Source organism: Cololabis saira, chromosome 14 (assembly GCF_033807715.1).
Source record: "Cololabis saira isolate AMF1-May2022 chromosome 14, fColSai1.1, whole genome shotgun sequence".
NCBI classification, from domain to species: Eukaryota; Metazoa; Chordata; class Actinopteri; order Beloniformes; family Belonidae; genus Cololabis; species Cololabis saira.
In genome coordinates this window covers 21356551-21375826 of record NC_084600.1, presented here as the reverse complement: position 1 = coordinate 21375826, position 19276 = coordinate 21356551, and the positions used below count along the sequence as shown (strand labels likewise).

Genomic DNA, 19276 nt, shown 5'->3' with positions numbered 1-19276 from the left:
AGCCACTGTGAAGCGCCGCTAAGCCCTCAAGTCACACTCTATTTTTATCAATTATTGACTCCTACAGGTTACATAAGGATTTTGTTTACTTTGTGAGATTAATTACCAGTTTTAATTAAATTAGCAAAGCTGTGAACTTCCTTTTGTATAGCTAGTGAGATAAATAGGTCACAAGAAAATGATTTTATGCGTAATCAGATATGTGATTGCGCCATTGGTGAGGCTTGTGAGAACCAGAAAATCCCAATCAGTTATTTTAAGATGAGGAGATATGGTAGGAGTTGGATGTGAAACATGAGAAACGGCAGTGATTTTCACTGCTCACAACAGTGTCGTCATTATGTAATGAGAATAAATGGCACTAATGATCTTATTTTTGTGGGTTTGGTTTTATAGTGAGTGACACATTTGATAATCACAAATCAGCCTTTACTTCTCCAACATGTATGGCTCGCAATGTAACGGTTCCATTTTTAAAGGACAAGTGAAAATGTTGGTTTTCATGCTACCACGTTGCAAGGAAATCATTACAACTGAGGTCCAAATGTTGTGCACTGCTGGGCACATGTGAGCCAGATGTCTTACTCTGGTCCACCATGTGTAGAGATCACAGTTTAGTGCATTTGTTATGCCCCCTGTTGGTTGAGGCCTACCACAATCAAGTTGTTTTTTATGTGTGTTTCATTTATTAATATATGCTGATATAATTTATAAATTAGTTTTTGATTGTGAGGAAGTGTCACCAGTCTTGTGAATGCCATGAGGATGCCCATCATCATGAAGCTATATGATCAGGCGACTGCAGCATCATTGAACTCACACTGAGTTGAGTTGGTCCGTATGCCACTTTCTGTAGCGTGGTTAATGTGGAGAAGCAACACCCCCTCCACATGCTCATGCACACACACACATCTGTACCACGCTCACTTCCTCTTGCAGAAGGAAGTCCTGGCTTTTTTCACCCTGACAAAGAGCTGCAGACAGTAGCTCCTCATCTGAGCTTTATCTCTAAAGCTTTTAATTAACTCCGAGCAGTCCAGCCCCTGCTCTGTCATCCCCACTTTTTAAAGTAAGGCGAGGGACGATTAGACACACAACAGCAGCATTGTGACTCTTAAATCCTTCACTCGAAAGTGACTCATAATGTAGGTTAGAGCTATATTATCTGTGTCATGGTTCAGCTGCAGTATGTTGCTGCACGCGGTTCACTTTTACGCCCGCTTACTCACGATCTGGTGAGATTTTGTTGCATGCAGACAAAAGTGGGACACGGCGGTCTTGAGAGGCCAGTTTTAGCAATAGATCCATCAACTGCTGAGTGTAAGCATGACTCGAGTTTACGAGACAGTGAGACGGGTTTTTACACCTCTGAATATCTGTCTCTCAGTGCGGCGTTCAGTCAAGTCAACTTTATTTATATAGTGCATTTAAAACCAAAGTATACATTAAAGATAATAGAATAGTAGTAAATGGTGATTAAATTGCAACAGCAATTTAAATTGAAGCATTCAAATGATAAAACTAATTAAACTGTTGGGGTAAAACACTCAATCAGGGGCATAAGCCGGGCAGAAAGGATGTGTTTGCAGTTTAGATTTAAAAAGTCTTGATGTGGGAGCAGATCTGTAGTGCAGTAGAAGCCTTTCACAATTTAGGTTCTGAAACCTGAAAAGCTTGATCGTCCCCCGTTTTGAGTCTTGTTCCAGGAACCTCCTAAAAGTTCTGGCCGGAGCATCAGCGTGAAGCTCAGTCCAATATGGAGGTGCCAGCTTGTTCATAGCTTTAAAGAGCATATTGCAGGTTAGAATTTTTTCAAAAATTATACCCGGCCTTATGTGAAAATGACTATGTGAGAAGTTAATGTAGGATTTAATATGTTTTACAAGACATAAGGGCACGTATTCAGAAGAAAAAGTGGCTGATTTTAGCAAAGCTCCTACAAACGCTTTTTTTTTCGAACACCGCGTCATATGACGCAGCGGGAGGGAGACGTCTCCACAGCTCTGCCTCATCTGACTGCGCAGACCCCGTACACACGTAGCCGGGTATCTGCTAAACCGAAGATATTTTCCTACGTTTGGACCTGTCATCCACATGAAAACGCAAATAAACGAATGTTTAAAAAAACTCCGGGCAAAGTGAAGATTTTTGAAATCTCTGTTTATGTAGATGCGTGTAGACAGAGACAACCGCAGTTTTGCGTTTTTGAATGTCACATTATGCTCCAAAACAACAACAAATCTGCTCTGAGTCTGACTTCTAACGTGCGACCCAGAACTACAGATGATCCACCATCTGTCCTCCAAGCTATTTATTAAATAAATGGTCTCTGCTCTTCTTGACCACCGTTTACCGGTACTGCGTTACACCGACGCAGAGCCTACGCCGTAGGGTACGCGGTGACACGCAGCCCTACGCCGTACCCTACGCCGTAGGGCTGCGTCGATTTAACGCGGCAGCTCCGTGGCGGGACACGGGGGGACTCGAGCTCGTTACCCGAGAAGGAGACGCTGCTCCCGGGGAAGCTGCGCCGCGGAGGCGCCCCGGAGGCCGGAAGACCAGATGATCTTCAGGTTTGGAATGCTTATGAATGTGGTCGAAAACGCAGATCTTCGGTTATGTGTGGAAGGTTTTTTTTTTAACAACGATGTAATGTGGATACAAATTATTTTATAAACGAAGGGGGGAAAATATTCGGTTTTAAAAATACCCGGCTATTTCGGATGCATTTAATCAGAAAAAAGAGAAGATAATAAGCCTGTTTTCTGTTTAGAAAGTACAAACGTAGACAGATTACAAGTACTCACCCATCTTTTAGGAGTTTATTTCAGGAGCGCAGGGCGGGTGCTGCAGTGAATAAAGGCGGATTTATGGTTCCGCGTAAAATCGACGGCGTAGCCTACGGTGTAGGGGGGTCACTCCCAGCATGGAGGCTCCCCATGAGGAAACACTGGAGATTTATTTATTTATTTATTTATTGGCTTTGTCTCGAACACAACAAAACCCAATCAAATTAAAAGCATCAGAATAAAAAAAAATAAAAATAAAAGCAAAACAATTTAACAGTCTCATTCAAAAATAAAACACACAGCAAAACAATGTGTTCGAGAGGGAACAGGAGGAAGCAGAACGCTTATCTAGTCCTGTCCCTTCCTCACAATATCATATATAAACTATAAAAATTAAATAAAATTAAAAGAAAAGAAAAAGAAGAATGAATGAAGAGATGAATGCTACAAGAAAGCAGGATAAGATACACTAAAAGAGTTTAAAAAGTATAACATAACATAAAATCCTAAAAGTATGTCTAGAAAGCAAGACATTAAAAACTAAAAGAATAAGACAATAAAATGTATAAAATAGACCATAAATAACGACTAAAACATTTAAATATAACATTGAGATAAAACAATGAAAATAAAATGTGATAAAACAGGATAAACTAAAGATTAATATAAAACAGAGTAGTAAGATCCAATAAAAATAGGGGTGAGCATAAAAAATTTAAGAGTTAAATGAGTCAGTTAAAAGCCTGATTAAAGAGATGGGTCTTGAGCCTCTTTTTAAAACCATCAACAGTCTCTGCGGCCCTGAGGTTCTCCGGGAGGCTGTTCCACAATCGGGGACCATAATAACTGAATGCTGCCTCCCCGTGTGTGCTGGTTCTGACTCTTGGTATGGTTAAAAGGCACCGGAGGACCTCAGGCGAGGGTCGATAGGGTAAAAGTAGTGCAGACAAATAAGAAGGCCCAAGAACCTTAAAATCGATCCTGAAGCGCACAGGGAGACAATGCAGCGATTTTAAAACGGGGGTAATGTGCTCCCGCCCTCTGGTCCTCGTCAGCACGCGTGCGGCTGAATTCTGTAATAGTTGTAGGTTATACAAGTTTTTTTTGGGAAGACCAGAGAGCAGGGCGTTACAATAATCTAAAGGACATGAGATAAAAGCATTAGCACCTCCGTACTAGCCTGAGTGAAGGGGAGTGGCTGACTCCGCCCCCTAAAAGCAGCTGCTGTGAACACAACTTGAAAGACATGGTTGAAAAGTGTACGTATGTTATATACCCACGTGGTATTTTGACCAAACCACATCCCAGGCATTTGAACTGAGGAAAACTGTGCCAACTTGTAAAATAGGGGCATAATACGGCTCCTTTTAATTTTGTGTGTGACTGACGTTAAATGATGTTAAATGATGCTGTTGTCACTTAACAGCGGGGTATTACTGAGAACTTCACAATACAGGACTCACAACGACGTACAGACAAGCCACAATCTGGATAAATTACAACTTTACCGTCTGCAGTTGTCAGTACATAATTTAGTGTAAAAGAATAGTGTTCTTCTTCCAAACCGTAAAATTATTGCTTTTTGCAATAATTTAGCGCGACTAACTTGTGATTTCACTAGCAGTTTAAAAACACACCACCCACAGGCTGACAGTTGGCACACGCAGACACTTTATGCCCTGCAACAACCCACTGGTTCGAGTCGTGATGGCGAGCAGGGAGAAGAAAGTTCAGTACCCTTCGGAGAGTTTCTCGTCCACACCTCCGAAGCCTTTGTGTCGTGGCATAATGATTTCCTTTTGGGTCACCTCTCCAGCCTTTCAGGGCAGTGAAAGTGGATCTGTCCAGGGCCTCTCCATTACATAGCCCATCAGATAGGGAGGGCGAGATAAGTCCCCCCCGTATAATAAATGCCTCATATTTGATCTTCACAGGTGGGAGCGATCTCACAGCGCTGTAGCCAGGGTGCCTCTCCGGGGACAGCTTGCACAAACACATGCTCTTCGGGAGGAGGGAAACATGTCTACGTGCCTTTTCACATACCCCGGGTCGTACAAACATAATTTTAAAAAGGACACAACACCCTCGTGGGGCTGTTTCCTGTGACTAAACACTTTTGGTGCTTGGGAAGGTGAAAGGTTAACATACCCCTGCTTATTCATCCTGAGCGACCTTTCAGGAAGCTTTATGGTGCAAATCGTAAATGAGTTAACCCCCAAGCTAGACCTCTCTACAGTTCTGCCTCACAGGTTCAAAGTTCAGAGTGAGAGCGGGGCAATCATTGACATAGTAAAGTAACACCATTTTAACAGAAGAACAGAAAAAAATAGGCGAGAGATTGTAAGTATGAGGGAGAGTGAATGGTGGAGGCCGAATGCCAAGCTACCTTGTTAGCAGGTATAGTGTTGCATGGCTGTGGTCTGAGTTGGAGGCATTTGAAACTGTAGGAAGCGAACGTCGCTGTGAGTTATGTCTGTAGCAGCATGGCTGTGCAGGGCTCGATCCCTCCGTAGTGTCCACCAGCAGTCGTAGCTTGTCACTCAATTACATTTTTTTCAGCCTGATATGTGTCATTGAGTCTCATTGGCCAGTCCAGCCGGGGGAGTGTTGCACCGGACTGCCCACTAAGGCTCTCCCGTTCAGCGCCACCCATCGATTTGTTTGTCTTAGATGCTTTTTCCTTTGGTCTGGTGGAAATGCAGCGACCTGTTTTTGTGCTAAGCTTGTTACCTGGCTTTGGCCTGAGTCCATCTCACCAGCTGTTTAGTGGAAGCATTTATTTAATGGGCCTAATTTAAGTGAAAAGGATTCGTTTTTTTTTAGATATTTTACTTGATTTCTGCTGATATTGTTCAGCTTTTCTGAATCAAAGTTTATTTTTTCAGCTCTGGATGTAGTTAATTTCAACTCTATGTATTACATGGATTAATAAAGGGGTTTTTAGTAATCTAAAATTAAAGTAAAGTGTTTCTGTATTCTCATTCTCTCACGTTGCTGTAGAGTAATTTTGACCCGCTCTTCTTTTTATTCTGGTTTAAGTTATTTAGTTTTGTGTCCATTTGTTCCTGCCGTTAAGGTCCCGCCACATCATCTTAGTCGGGTTGAGGTCTGAACTTTGACTGCACCTCTTCAGCCCTTCTGATGTAGATTTATTGGTTTACGAGGGGTCTGTCTCCTTTTGAATAATCCCGTTTCTCATTCAGATTAGATGATTCAGAGCTCACCAATCTGTGTGACACACACCCATTACTGATGCTCAACAGATATTAAACAATCTAATCTATATCTGGATCCGTCAAGGGAACCCCCCGTTCAAGTTAAGGCCAATGAGAATACAGAGTAAAAATATTTGTTTTTCTCACCTTCAACAAGGAACATCTCTGTTACTGTACCTGCGTATTATATTCCAGTCCTTTACTCTTATTCTTTGCCTCATATCTTTTTGTTTTTCATGTATAGAAATCCTAGTCAGATCCTGTAGTATGTGAGCCCCCAATTGATGATCAGTCACGTAATGTGAACAGGGAAATTACTTTAAGACTGATTTAATTAAGATAATTTTGTCCATGGCTTTACAATTTAACTTGCTGATTCTTTTCGTCAGACAAGAATATTTAAGTTTTTTAAATACCCGACATGTTTCGGCGATTATTTCCTTCATCAGAGTCACCTTTTCACCTTTTTTTCCATCTCGGATAGAGAATTGTTGCTACATCTACATGTAAGCAATAACAACGACAACAAAAATAATCTAAATGAAATGTTATTCTATCAAATATAATCTATGATAGAATAGTTCATCAGAGTTGCATCATCAGAGCAGAAGTCATCATGTATAAGATCATTCCTCCCAAGGCTGAAGGTGTGATCAAATAACCGGTTCAATATATGTACTTAAGCAATAAAGACATAATTGACATGTTCTTATGGTTTTAAAGCAGTTGCACAATAAAATGAGAGATTGAATAAATATTTGGTCAGCATGTGATTGCATGCAGAGGGGAGAGGATGTGAGGATAGATGAGAGATGAGTGATACAAACAAAGTTTGTCACAGTTTAAAGAGTTTGCACAATACAGCGTATGACCTCCTCATCAGTGTAAGGAGAGATGGCAAACAATGGTTCATGCCTTTAGAGCTATAAATTGATCATCTTACCCATTAATTTTGCTGCTAAGACAGAGGAGGGTGATCTTTATCTTTTTGATGTATCGGTTTTCAAACTAAGACAACAGCTGATAAATGTGGATTTATGGGTTGTTTATGCCTTCAGCGGTGGATGTCGTATTGATTGTGTCTTTTATTGTGTGTGAGTCTCAGATGCCAGCAGTTTAGTGACCCTGAGTTGTTGTGGGATGCAGTTTTTGCTCCATGAACTCTTGCAACGGATGTGATCTATCATCATCACCATCTATATTCGTTAGAACCGTCAAGATGCTGCAGAAGCTGTAAACCTCTTTGTTAATGCCGTGCCTGCCTGTCCCTTGCAGACTTTTTAGGGCTGCAGCTATCGAATAATTTTGTGTGTCACATATTCCATCGATTAATCGAGTAATCGGATAAAACTTACTTTTGCTTAATTAAAGCCCAATTATGAATATGCAATAGAAAACAAGACAGATCACTTAATAAAAACAACCAATTTGTTTCTTTAATTAGAATAATTGACACTTATTTACGTATTATGCAAACTAGTAAACTGTAAACTTAACATTTCCTGAGACATTAAAAAAAAAATGTTTTTCTAAGTATCAAAAATAAAAAACATTCTTAAACACTGCTTTTAAATTGTGCAACTTCACATTCATGACCAACACGTTTCAACAGAAATGCTTGGCTGTGGACCGGGACTTGGAACAAGAGTCTTACACCATGTGGACCGGGGCCTTCATTTTTAATTCAGAATGATCCCACACCTTCGACATCTTCTTTCTATTCCTCTTATTGATTTCGCTTTGCGAGGTAGGCTTCGAGGTAGAGGAAATTCATTTTTTGTAATCGAGTTACTCGAGGTACTTGAGGAATCATTGCAGCCCTAGTCTCTTTCACATAACGGTACATCAAGATGTCATTCCCCATATGACGTTGGTTCCATGGCAAAGCTCGCGGGGAAGGTGACCTCAGGCCCGTGTTGTTGTTGCCACCAGTGTTTGTATCCAGTAGCAATGGAAACCAGCATTTCCTGCTTTATCTCACTATTTTCCTCCGCTATAAAGATGCAGTCGTTGTAACTTGCATGCTCGCCTTTGTCATCATCTGCTCACTTCTTGTGTTCCTTATATTTTTAGATCTCTTATCTGATACTGTCACGGCAGTGCAGAATAAACAAACTGTATGGGTAGCTGCACAGTTTGGTTGGAGCCTCGCCCCCGGCTCTTTGATCAGAGAGGCCTTTTATTCTGTTATTCTGCCAAGAAGCCTGAGGAGGAATGGGAGGGCTGGAGCTACAATGAAGTAGCCAGGAGAACAGACATCAACGTGGAGACGGAGGTGTGATTGCAGTTGCACCTGTTGTTGATAATTCCCTGCAGTCCCTGTGAGGTATGACTGATACCAACCTGATGGGTGGTACTGATGTAGCCCTGGCTAGGATTAACTGGGTTTAGAGGACCTTATGTGTTGTTATCTGTCTTGTGGCTTGTCGGTTTTATCATGCTGTGTACACAACAATGGCTTTGACCTCCACTGGTGGGCAGATCATTTGACACATTGTTGATAGTGTCAAATGACGGCCGAGTAGGAAGAGAAATCACAACATTAAATTGTTTGTTTGTTTTGATATTAGGATAAAAAGCAGCATCCATGGACGGCTCTTTGAAGAGAGTAGATGTGCGGATGAGCTCCACTTTGTTAATGAATATGCAGGAAACCCACAAAAATGCTAAGTTTAGTGTTTCTTTCTATCACACGGGGTGATGTAGGGTTCAATGTCTGGGAGAATTCATTTGTATTACTGTGCCAGCAGTAATGTTGTTACTTTACAATGACAATAAAAGCCCTCTGATTCTTCTGATTCCGAACTATTCCAGGAATCTGGAGTAATTTTTTCGGAATTTCAGTGTGTAGAGAACTGAATGCTTTGTGCGCTAAACCAAATACATAAAGGACCATCCAGACTTCTACCAGATCCAAAAAGGCTCGTCTCTGTGGAGAATGGGCTTGTATCAGTGCCCTTGACAAAGGTCCTTTATACTTACATGATGATGGCATGGGGCACTGGGATTTTAGAGCACCATATCTTGGCTTCAGGACTGGGTCTTTTCCAGCGAAAAGTGCAACAACAGCCCACCTTAAGGCTTGTTAGGCCACCTTAAGACATGCTTACAGGAAGAACAGGACAAGATAACACCTCTAGCATTTCATTCCTCAATATCCTCATTGCTCGAGCATCTTTGAAGTGTCCTGAGAAGGAAAGGCGACATTACAGAGTACTAAAAGCTTCATTGTGCTGCAGGACTGAAGTTCAAATATGAATATGTTTTAGCGAATGAAATAAAGTTGGCGGTTCGCTCCATTATCTAAACCTGCTTCTCCCCGTTCAGCGTCACGGGGGTCTCACTGGGCAGAGGGTGCATGCTGGACGGGTTCCCAGTGGTTGTTTGGCCACATGTAGACAAACAACCACACACTTATGGGGAATTTAGAAACAGCAGATACATGTTTTGAACTTTGGGAGGATGCTGGAGTACCCAAAGAAAACCCATGCAGGCTCTGGGAGAACATGCAAACTCCACACAGAAAGTGACGGTGCTAACCACCAAGTCAGCATGCTGCAGGGTCGGCAGCTCGTAGTTGTGTCCAGTGAAGTAAATGCCAAGGTAGGTGTAAGTATTACACTGTTGTTTTGAGTTGTTTTTTTAGCTTATTTGGATTTCAGATTGTAGGTGAATTATTTTAGTCCTGGGGGGGGGGGGGGGGGGCATTTATGTGTCCCTAAATGTAGCTCTTCTGTCAATGTACGTGTAAAGTTGTGCGTGAGCGCTGTGTGGGCAGGTCGCAGCTCATTGGCCCATTTGTAGGGGTGAGGTTGGGGAGCGGTGATTCTTAGTAGAGAAAAGGATTGTGGGAACCAACCGACCAATGCGCAGGGGGGTTGGGGGTGAGGCAGAGGATGAGGTAAACGTTCTGGAGCCCAACAATCAGCATGTTGATGTCTTCACTGGGTGGCCTAGTTCTACGGGGGCTACAGGACGCTGCAGGTCGGCCGGGGCTCAGGGCGCTATAGGAGCACAGTACCGCCCTGTCGGGCTGGGGGTGAGCTGTGTACGTCGCTGCTAAAAATAGCAACACAGAATCGGGGTATGGCATGTTTGCATACGCAGTCCATTAGATGCTGAATCCACCAGCATCTCTGCATTTCCTCGCATCCTCATAAAGCATTTCATGACTTCTTACAGACATCTGAGGAATCAAAGATTAAAAAAATCTTCATATGTCTTACTTGGTGAACTGATTTTCAGCTTTTTATCCAGTCTTTCTTCTTTTTTAAGCAGCAAATTCATGTATCAGACCTGTAGGGCTGCAGGTATCGAATATTTTGGTTATCGATTATTCGATATAATATTCCATTGATGAATACAGTAATCTGATAAAACTTATATAGAATAGAAAACAAGACAGATTACTTGATTAAAACAATTTTTCTTTTATGATAATAATTTACATTTATTTACATATTATGCAAACTAGTAAACTGTTTGTTAAATTTTCCAATAAAAATAAATACAATTATTTTAAACATTTCCTGAAACATTAAAAAAAAAAACGTTTTTATTTTACGGAAATCTTCTTCCGCTTTATAAGGGAGACATGCGTGTTAGTACGTTGTGTCACATTAAAAACAACCCATGCGGAAGTTTAAATTTAAATGTATTTTTTATTTAAACAAGGCTTCAAGGCAGAGGAAATTCCTCTATAATTCTTTGTAATTGAGTTAGTCGAGGTAATCGAGGAATCATTGCAGCCCTACAGACCTGTATTTGTACCCTCATCCAATAGCAGAGCTGTTGCTTTGTTGTTTTAACTTTGCTAACATGAGTGTAGACTACAAAGTATTGCCTCTATTGTGGGTTACACAATAATGTGTTGGCACAACCTTCAAGATTAAAGTATTGGTTGAATGATTAGCGCTCGTCTGTATCCTTGTTGAGGTGTTATTGTTTCTTCTTCGTCACAAGACGTAACCTGATCGTCCCGTTAAACAGCATCCCTGACTTGTGTGGGGAAAGTGTCAGCCCCTTCAGTGCTCTCCTGCCAAACCCTTCGTAGTTTTATTTCCTTCAGTGCCACCTCTCAGAACCTGTCAATGGAAGGCCGGGCCGGCCGTCCCCCGCCCCCTCTGCTGCCCCGACCAGGCCTCGGTTAGATGCTCGGTTTTCAACCCCCACCCACCATACAACCTTAACTCACTCACTGTTTCCCAAACGCGCACACACACAGACACACACTGGCAGCACAGGCTCGTGTGAAAGCATGGAGTGCCATCTCCGGCAAAGCGTCAGGTTACGTGGGCACAGCACCAAGCTATGTCCCCCCATGCTAAGGAAGGATTCGGTGAGAAACGTTTGTGCTGCATGCAACTGCTCTTTCAGCTGAGCACCGTTGGGCACACACACACACACACACACACACACACACACACACACACACACACACACACACACACACACACACACACACACACACACACACACACACACACACACACACACACGTACACACACACACACACACACACACATACACACGTACACACACACACACACACACACACACACACGGCTCTGGCTGCTGGTCGTCAGATCACAATTCTGCAAAAGTTAACCATAAGACAGAAATAGGACATAGCAGTCTTTAATGTTCGAGGCTCCTCGAGAAAACACAGGCTGCTGGTGGGACTCCTTGGAATAAATTAAGGCTTATGTGGCCAGCTCACATGTTACTATAAGAGAGGAGATCTGACTGTTTTGAAGCTGTGGCTAATCAAACACAGTGTGGAGGAATGTCACTGTGGGTAACATCCTCTATGAAATGCGATATAATTACAGCCGAAGTTGAACATGTTGGCCATTCTGATTTTGTCTCTCTTTAGCGATTTTAGCGGCGCGGCTACATATTTGCCAAACAGCCTCGCGGGCCTTTTTAAAGGCAGCATGTTTTGCTTCATGGTCATCGCTCAGTCCAGGGCCCCCGTTCAAGGGAGACTCCAAGGCCAGCTAAAACTCAAGAACATTTTTTTATAAAGGAGTCTAAGCTGGTCCACTGGGACATTTTACTTCACATTACTTCTTAAAAGTCACCTGACACCTTGACTAGGATAGTAGTGAAGTTACAACAAACAAACAGTTGCTTGCCTGAAGGGCTTGTGTCCTTGTGCAAGATGCTGGAAATGATGGATTTCAGAGCACGCTGGTGCTGTTGTCCCATTCAGACAGTTTCTGGATATTCGTTCTCGTCATATTTACAAATATATGATGGAGAAGCATCGACAACGAACTGGAAACTTGCGTGTTTTCATGATACGATGATATAATTTCGAATCATTTCTAATTTCACAGCAGAAGTGACTGCAAACCTTACAGTGGTGACATAGAGAAATGGTTGCAGGAATGCTCTTATTGCACAGATTCGGGTCAGTTTATCAGAGATTATGCCATTCCAGGTGAGTACAGTATATGTGTGTCACTGCTTCACTTTCAGTGGGTTTGAATAGGAAATGAGAAAATTCTGATTTAAACTCTAAATATGATTTGAATCATAGATGATTTACACTTAGGGCTACAGGACAGATCGGTGGACAAATACTGATATTTCTAAAAATGTTTTCAGTTTTCATGATGACAGGCGAGCCACCTGTCTCACCTGCCTCTCTGGTTCGTGTGTGTATTTATGTTCCTCTGGACTCGGGGAAACAAGTCATCCATACAAGTACGGTTGAAATCCCTGGGTGGGATCTTCATTCGCCTATTCATGCAGGATGCATCCATTGCTGACTTGTGTAAACTTGAGAAGGCAGAGTATCCCAGAATGCATCAACAAGAAATGGAAATGGCAGAGAAAGAAAATCTAATATTCCAAGTGACAACTGTAAACTACTGCTTTTGTTGTGTAACATAATATTTTCAGGCAATAATGCATCCTTTCCAGTTTCCCATTTGTGGTTGATATATCAAGAAACACCCTACCGTAGAATTTACTCTTGGTTTACTTTTTTCTGCATGTCCTTCAGGTGCTGTGGTTTCCTACCACGTCCCAAAGACATCTGTGTCGAGTTAAATCTAAATTGATGATAGGTGTGAGTGTGCATCATTTTCTGTCCTTGTCTCAGACCTGCGATGAATGGCTGTATCTCTCTACCAGCAGCAGGGGTAAGCTTCAGCTCAGTCCGAGGTTGTGTCGATTATGGATGGATTGAACAATTTAAATATAATTACATATATTGGTATTATAGTAGTACCCCTGCCTTTCACCTGTTATGAGCTGGGATAAGCTACAGCAGCCCCCGTGGCCCCTTATAGGATTAAGCAGGTGAAAAAGATGGATGGATGGATAAATGGATGGATGGATGGATGGACTTTTGGTTGGTCAGGAAATAGATAGTTGTTTTCCGAGGATGTTTATGAGGACATGCACATCTTTGGATATCTATTCCTGATGTTTACTTCCATGACCTGGTTCTGGACCAGTGGCAGGAAGTGAACCAATGAATGAATTACTGTTTCTTCAATGAACATTTTCTTTAAGAAGTCACATCCTCTTACAAGGTTCTACATCAGACTTACACTATATACAGCATTTTATCTGAAGTCTTGGGGGCGTGAAAATAACCGCAAGTGAACAAAGATGGTATATGTTTGAACCCATAGGTGTATTTCTAAGTCATATAGTCCTTGAATCAAACATTTTGTCTGGATGACATCATGAAGACGGTGAAGAAACACATTTAATCTGTATAAATTCCTTCTGTTGATAGGTGCTAAACGGTTTTGTCAACAGTTGACTGAATCTGTGCCACCATCAGTCTGCTTTCTCTCCATTTTCTAGCAGACCAAAGATATCACGCTTCCCGATAGCGCTATGTTATAGGTAAGATTTGATAAAGCCGCATTGATCCATCAAAAACCACAGAGAAACAAACAGACAGATGATACCAGTTAAAACAAGGTGGCGCAAGATAGCTGTCAGCTCTGTTTTTAAAGTGCTCCTTTGTTTTGATTACACTATGTAACATCGCCCGCTGGATGATTAATAACATGCTGCTGCAAACAGCGGTAATAGTGCGTTTCAAACATGGGAGATATTGGATTCAGTTCTGCACGTGGAAAACGTATTCTGCACAGCCCAACAACACAAAACCAGATATGTTTTGCATCTGTTATCAGCTGCCATCAGGTCTCGAGTCTCATCCATCTCAGCCTACAAACATCCAGCAAAGATGCTTCCAGACTTTACAAGCTCCGCCAAGGAAAATTTTCTCGGTGAAATTTGTTGAGAATTAGTTTGAGGGTGTTTTTGGTTTTGATACGGTCCGTGTTGCTCTCTCCCTGCAGTTTTTCTTTGTCAGAGGAGGGGTAGCTTTAATGAGTGGAGTCTATTGTTACTTGTGGCAGCCGCCTGCTTGCAGCTGTGGATGAAACTATCTGGTGTATTTGGCACGGCGCCCGTCTTCGGCCTCAGTTTCTTACAGGAGGTGGACGCGGGCCAAAGCCAGTGCATTGGACGTGCTTGATGTGGATTGATGGACAGCCGACAGCTTGCCCTTTCTCCAGCAAAACAAGAGCGCTCTCCTAATCTACATAGACAGGAATCCATGAAAACCAAATGCTGGTGGGGGATGACGGGGAGTTACAGTTGATGAGAGATTGGCCAGCAGTCATTGAAGTGAAAGTTTTTCTTTCTTTTCTTTTCTTTTTTTTTCCAGCTCAGTTGATGTCAACGGCTCCCCCATATTTCATCTCTGATGTTTTCCTTGTTTCCATAGAGTATAATCTGCTTGTACGGTTTTCATGCTGGAGTATGTGACAACATCGAAAAGCAACGTAAACTCTTCCTCAACCTGGCGGCTCCTCTGTCGCCTCTATCATCGTCATCAGCCATCAGATGGTGCTGACAGACAAAACACTCTTATCATTCAATCCCTGAGGGCTCTCCTTGTGTGTTTTAAACTTTATAAATCCTCTCAAGCATCAACTGATGTAACACGGTCCTCCTAAGATTTAGGTCTAAGCTAAACAAAAGTGAAAAAAATGTTATATATCACATTATACATCAGCCAAATAAGAGGATATCTCAGTGTGAGTAATAGAAAAATACGATAATGATTATAAAACAACAAGAACTCACTAAAAGATAATAAGGGCCGATTTTGGTCCCTGTTGTCCACATTCAACAATGTAGAGTTTCGATCATCATTTTGATGATCATTTCATCAGATTTTAAAGGTAAAAACTAATAAAAAAAAGAGCATTTAGTTGGGCATTTGAAGTCCCTTTCCACCCAAAAACTTTGATACAACACAAGTCTGTGATTTTGTTTGGAGGAAGTCTGAAAACCCATTTAGATCTGCTCGGTGCTATGACATCACAAGACTGATCACACTAGACTTGTCCATCCGCTCCATATTTATCCCCATCCAACTTCACATTATGACACATTTCCCGCAGCTTGGGATAGGGTATAAGAGCTTTTTCGCTGATTTTTATGTATTTATTTTTTGTAAGAAGGCGGGGCAAAATCAAGTGTCTGACTCCGCCTCCTTAAATTGGCTGCTGTAGACAGAAGAAAACGCGTGGTTTTATGGACACTCCAAGAACATGCGTCAACACATAAAACATCATAGTATATCTCCTTTTAAGAGTAATAAAGTATGTACGGAAGAACATTTGAGCCACTCTTATCTGTCTATATAAATATATTACGATCAGGAAGCCTGTTGCGTGAGGAAAACTGCGACGGACGCAGCAGGCTCTGTGTATCGTCACGTGAAGCATTGCAGCACCCAAACAATATCTCTTTTTCAAAACACCTCAGAGTTGCACCAAAATGTGCAAACATGCGAATAATGTTACTGACCTCCAACTTGAACTGTAACATATCAGGTTTCTGGTCACACCATCTGCACAACTTCATCCAAACACCTGTTTAGATTAAAACAGGTCAAAAACTAGTGCGGTCATTTTGGCTTGCCACTAGACGTTGCATAGTTTGTTCTTTGCCGTAGGGGTTGTATCGCAGGGCTGCAGGAACAAAACTGTTGGACAGCTATAATGTCATGTAATGCTGTTTACCTGCATCACTGTCCTCTAATAAAAATACGTACATGTGGAAACAGACTGGGACAGACAGCGCTGGCAGGGTCCTGAAATTCCAGGATCTGTGAGGCTTTATATTTGCTCCAAAAACACAGTACGAGTTGGACAAGTGAGTCCAACCAAAATAACTGAACACCTGGAGAAGTCATCGTAGAGTCATTGGTATCTGTCAGCAGTCACATTGTGTTATCTTTTCCTAAATGGAAATACAATTCTCTTTAATTGTCTTCTCTGTTATTATTAGCAGTCACAGCCCTTCTATACTCTTCCATATGTGAAGTAAGTGTCATCGTGGCCAGCTGTTGGCTGCCGGGTGGGATTTCGACCCTGTGAGCAGCCTTTCGTGTCGTTTTCTGTGCAGGCCATTGTCAGCGCCGTCGTAACGCCACCGATAACATAGCAGAGTTACTGTATGTGGCTGGCTGGAAATAAAGGATGTGGATGAAAGAGGACAGATTACACATTCAACCGGCCTATTTAGAGGAAGTGAAGCCTGCAGAGATGCCTGTCGAAGCGCACTGAGATTATTCACAGGTGCGACTGTGAGAGCCACACAGGCACCTTCATCCTCACCCTCAGCCTTTCTGGCTCTCCATAGTCTTCCTTCTGCTTTCTTTCTTCCCGTCGCTCGCTTGTGTTTCGCCACCTTCAGCTCAGTGTTCCTTATCAGCGGCCTTCATCTCCTCTGGCCCCGGCGCGTTTCGGCACGTACAGCCTTTGTCTCTTATCGCCAACCTGCGCTGCTTATCAGTCTCCTTTTATGGTCAGGATTTTTCTTTTTTCTTTTGTCTGCCGGCGGCGTGCCTTGATTTCTCTGCAGTTGCTCACAACAAGTCTTATGATAGGAAAGTTGTGCATCAAGGTCGGTGATGTTTTCTGACTGAGAAACGGAAGCAGGAGGGGCCCGGAGGAGCCGGTGAAGCCATGAGGTAGGCTTAAAAGAAATGGGCAGATAAGGAAAACTATCATTTTTACGTGGTGATTACAGGGAGCGTGCATTCGGTCTCCCGAGCAGGAGGCACCTTCTGAAAAATAAATGTAACGTCTAATTTGCTCTGCTTGGTTTCTCACTTATCTTTTCAATACACGTATGTGCAGTTCATTAATCTTATCAAAACTCTATTCTGTCGTTTCAAAAAAGTAATAAAAAGGTTGCATCAATCACATTGCAACGTCTCTTGGGCTGAGTTATGTTGTGGATAATAAGCTCCCGAAGCAGTTCAATGAGACATCACAGGACTTTTGAGAATGCACTGTGGATGGGTGGAGTTTTTTCTTTTCATGTCAAAATATTATTTGAAAGGATAGGTGACTACTTTTAGAGGCGTCGTGCAGCTTTTGTGGTCTCCAGACCTAACTTTGGACTCATCTCTTGCATTGCTGTGTACTTACTTAACAACATTATGTCACATTGACAGCAATGACGCTGACGCACAGATACACTGGAAGAGTAAATCATGGACAGTATCGTAAAAGTGACGTAGCCTCCACACATATGGGAAGGGACCCTCCGAGTTAAAAAATGCTAAAGTTCCTTCTTGCCGCTTGAAGTAACACATTTCTGCAATCATTGATGATCTGATGATCCTTTCAGTACCAGTTTCTTCCTTTAACCGGGCCTGTGTTTGGCTCTAGACTGCAGGTGCAGCCGGGATTATAATGCGACTCCAACGGCTCCATTAGCTGGTGAAACCTGTGGCTCTCTACTGCTAAATAAGGACGTATGTCATCAGCTATCAAACCTGCCAAATATTCTCCTCCATCTCATAGCTGGAGGGTAGAGTTGTCGGTGCCTCTTCAGCTCCTGGATCATTTCTTAGGCTCACAGTGTTCCCTGAGATTAGAAAAGCCAAGGTCAGGGTGAGAACGTCTAATTTAGTTCCTGATATTACAAAAATGTGATATTACATTTTTGTAAGGCAGATGATACATGCCATGTGTGTCCTCTCAGCAAGTTCACATGCTCTGAAATGTGCACCAAATGTGCACCAAGTGTCCCAGTTGTTCGCAATGTTTCCATGAAGATCCCACCTACAAGTCTATGCAAGAGATGCATGATATTACTTCTTTAGAGATTGAGGGTAGTTGAATGTAACGCAGCAGCAGACCTGTGCAAGGTTATTGTTTTGCTGATGCTGTAAAACCAGCAGGTATTAATCATTTACTAGAAACTCTCACTTAGGTTCTGTTTCTACATCCATGCCTGTGTTTCCACTCCTCCTGCAAAAGTGATCCCTCGCAGTCATGTTTGATGACCTACAAGCGTGTGGCGGTGTATTAATATATGCTAACTGATCAGCACACACATCGGTAGGTTGCTTCGTATGAAGCAGTTACTATGTTTTTCCCTCGTCGGATCAGTTAATATCTCCCCCACCTGCTGGCTTGGCCGCCTTCGCTGCCAGAGATCTCTCGAGCCCTGCCTGCGCTATCCAGCTGGACGTTTTGTTTACAGGTGGCTGAGCCGATTCATGTCCCCTTTGTCAGACCAACAAACACTCTAACTCTCTTTCACTCGCGTTTCAAGCCGAGAAGCCGTCCAGTTACGATGAAGGGCATGCTCGATAGGCCGACCGCTTGTCTTGTTCCCACAAGTGTGGTGGTAGAATAGCAGCATGCAAAACCGCCGGCAGGGTTTGGCTTTGTGCAAAAATAAAAAATAATTGAATATGTCTTACATCAAAGAAGAATAAAAAAAACAACAGAAAGCTCTGCTAAGACTGGAACCGTTCTCGTCTCTTTCCATGCAACGAGCTTTAGATGTGTTATTTTTGACTGCAACGACTACAAATGATTTCCTGCATTTTTTATAGTCTGTCCGATAACAAGGTCACCACTGAAATGACATCAATTGCGACGTTATCGGTGAGATTTACCGCCTCTCGAAGGCAGAGATTGTGCGCTGGCTCATGATAAGCTGTCTTGTTGACTTAATGTGGAGGGAGGCCACTTTCTGAAAACATAATGAAGGGCACGGTCAGCAGACTGAACTCCCCGAAGCCTGAACAGTCATGCGTTTGATGAAAACCACAACTTCTTGTTTGCGTGCGGACCGAACCAGGAGGCATAATGTTTTTGTTCAGAGCTTTAATGTGTTCCTTAAGCGAAGCTAGCTACGTTTTGGATCGAGCTTTCCAACTGACAAGAAAGCAATTGAGCATATTTCCTAAAAGGATC

The 19276-nt window shown here is 42.4% G+C and overlaps 1 protein-coding gene across 2 annotated transcripts in view; it reads left to right on the top strand.

The window, feature by feature from the left end:
- The window catches only part of LOC133459825 (E3 ubiquitin-protein ligase RNF43), a 103746-nt gene that overhangs the window by 22571 nt on the left and 61899 nt on the right, over positions 1-19276 (top strand). The window contains exon 1 of one of the 2 annotated variants that reach the window (XM_061740132.1): positions 16939-17028. The exons of the other annotated variant lie outside the window; for it this stretch is intronic. The gene's annotated coding sequence lies outside the window, so the exon portion shown is untranslated. Of the gene's footprint in view, positions 1-16938; positions 17029-19276 lie in introns of those variants that run through there. 2 annotated transcript variants of the gene reach the window in all.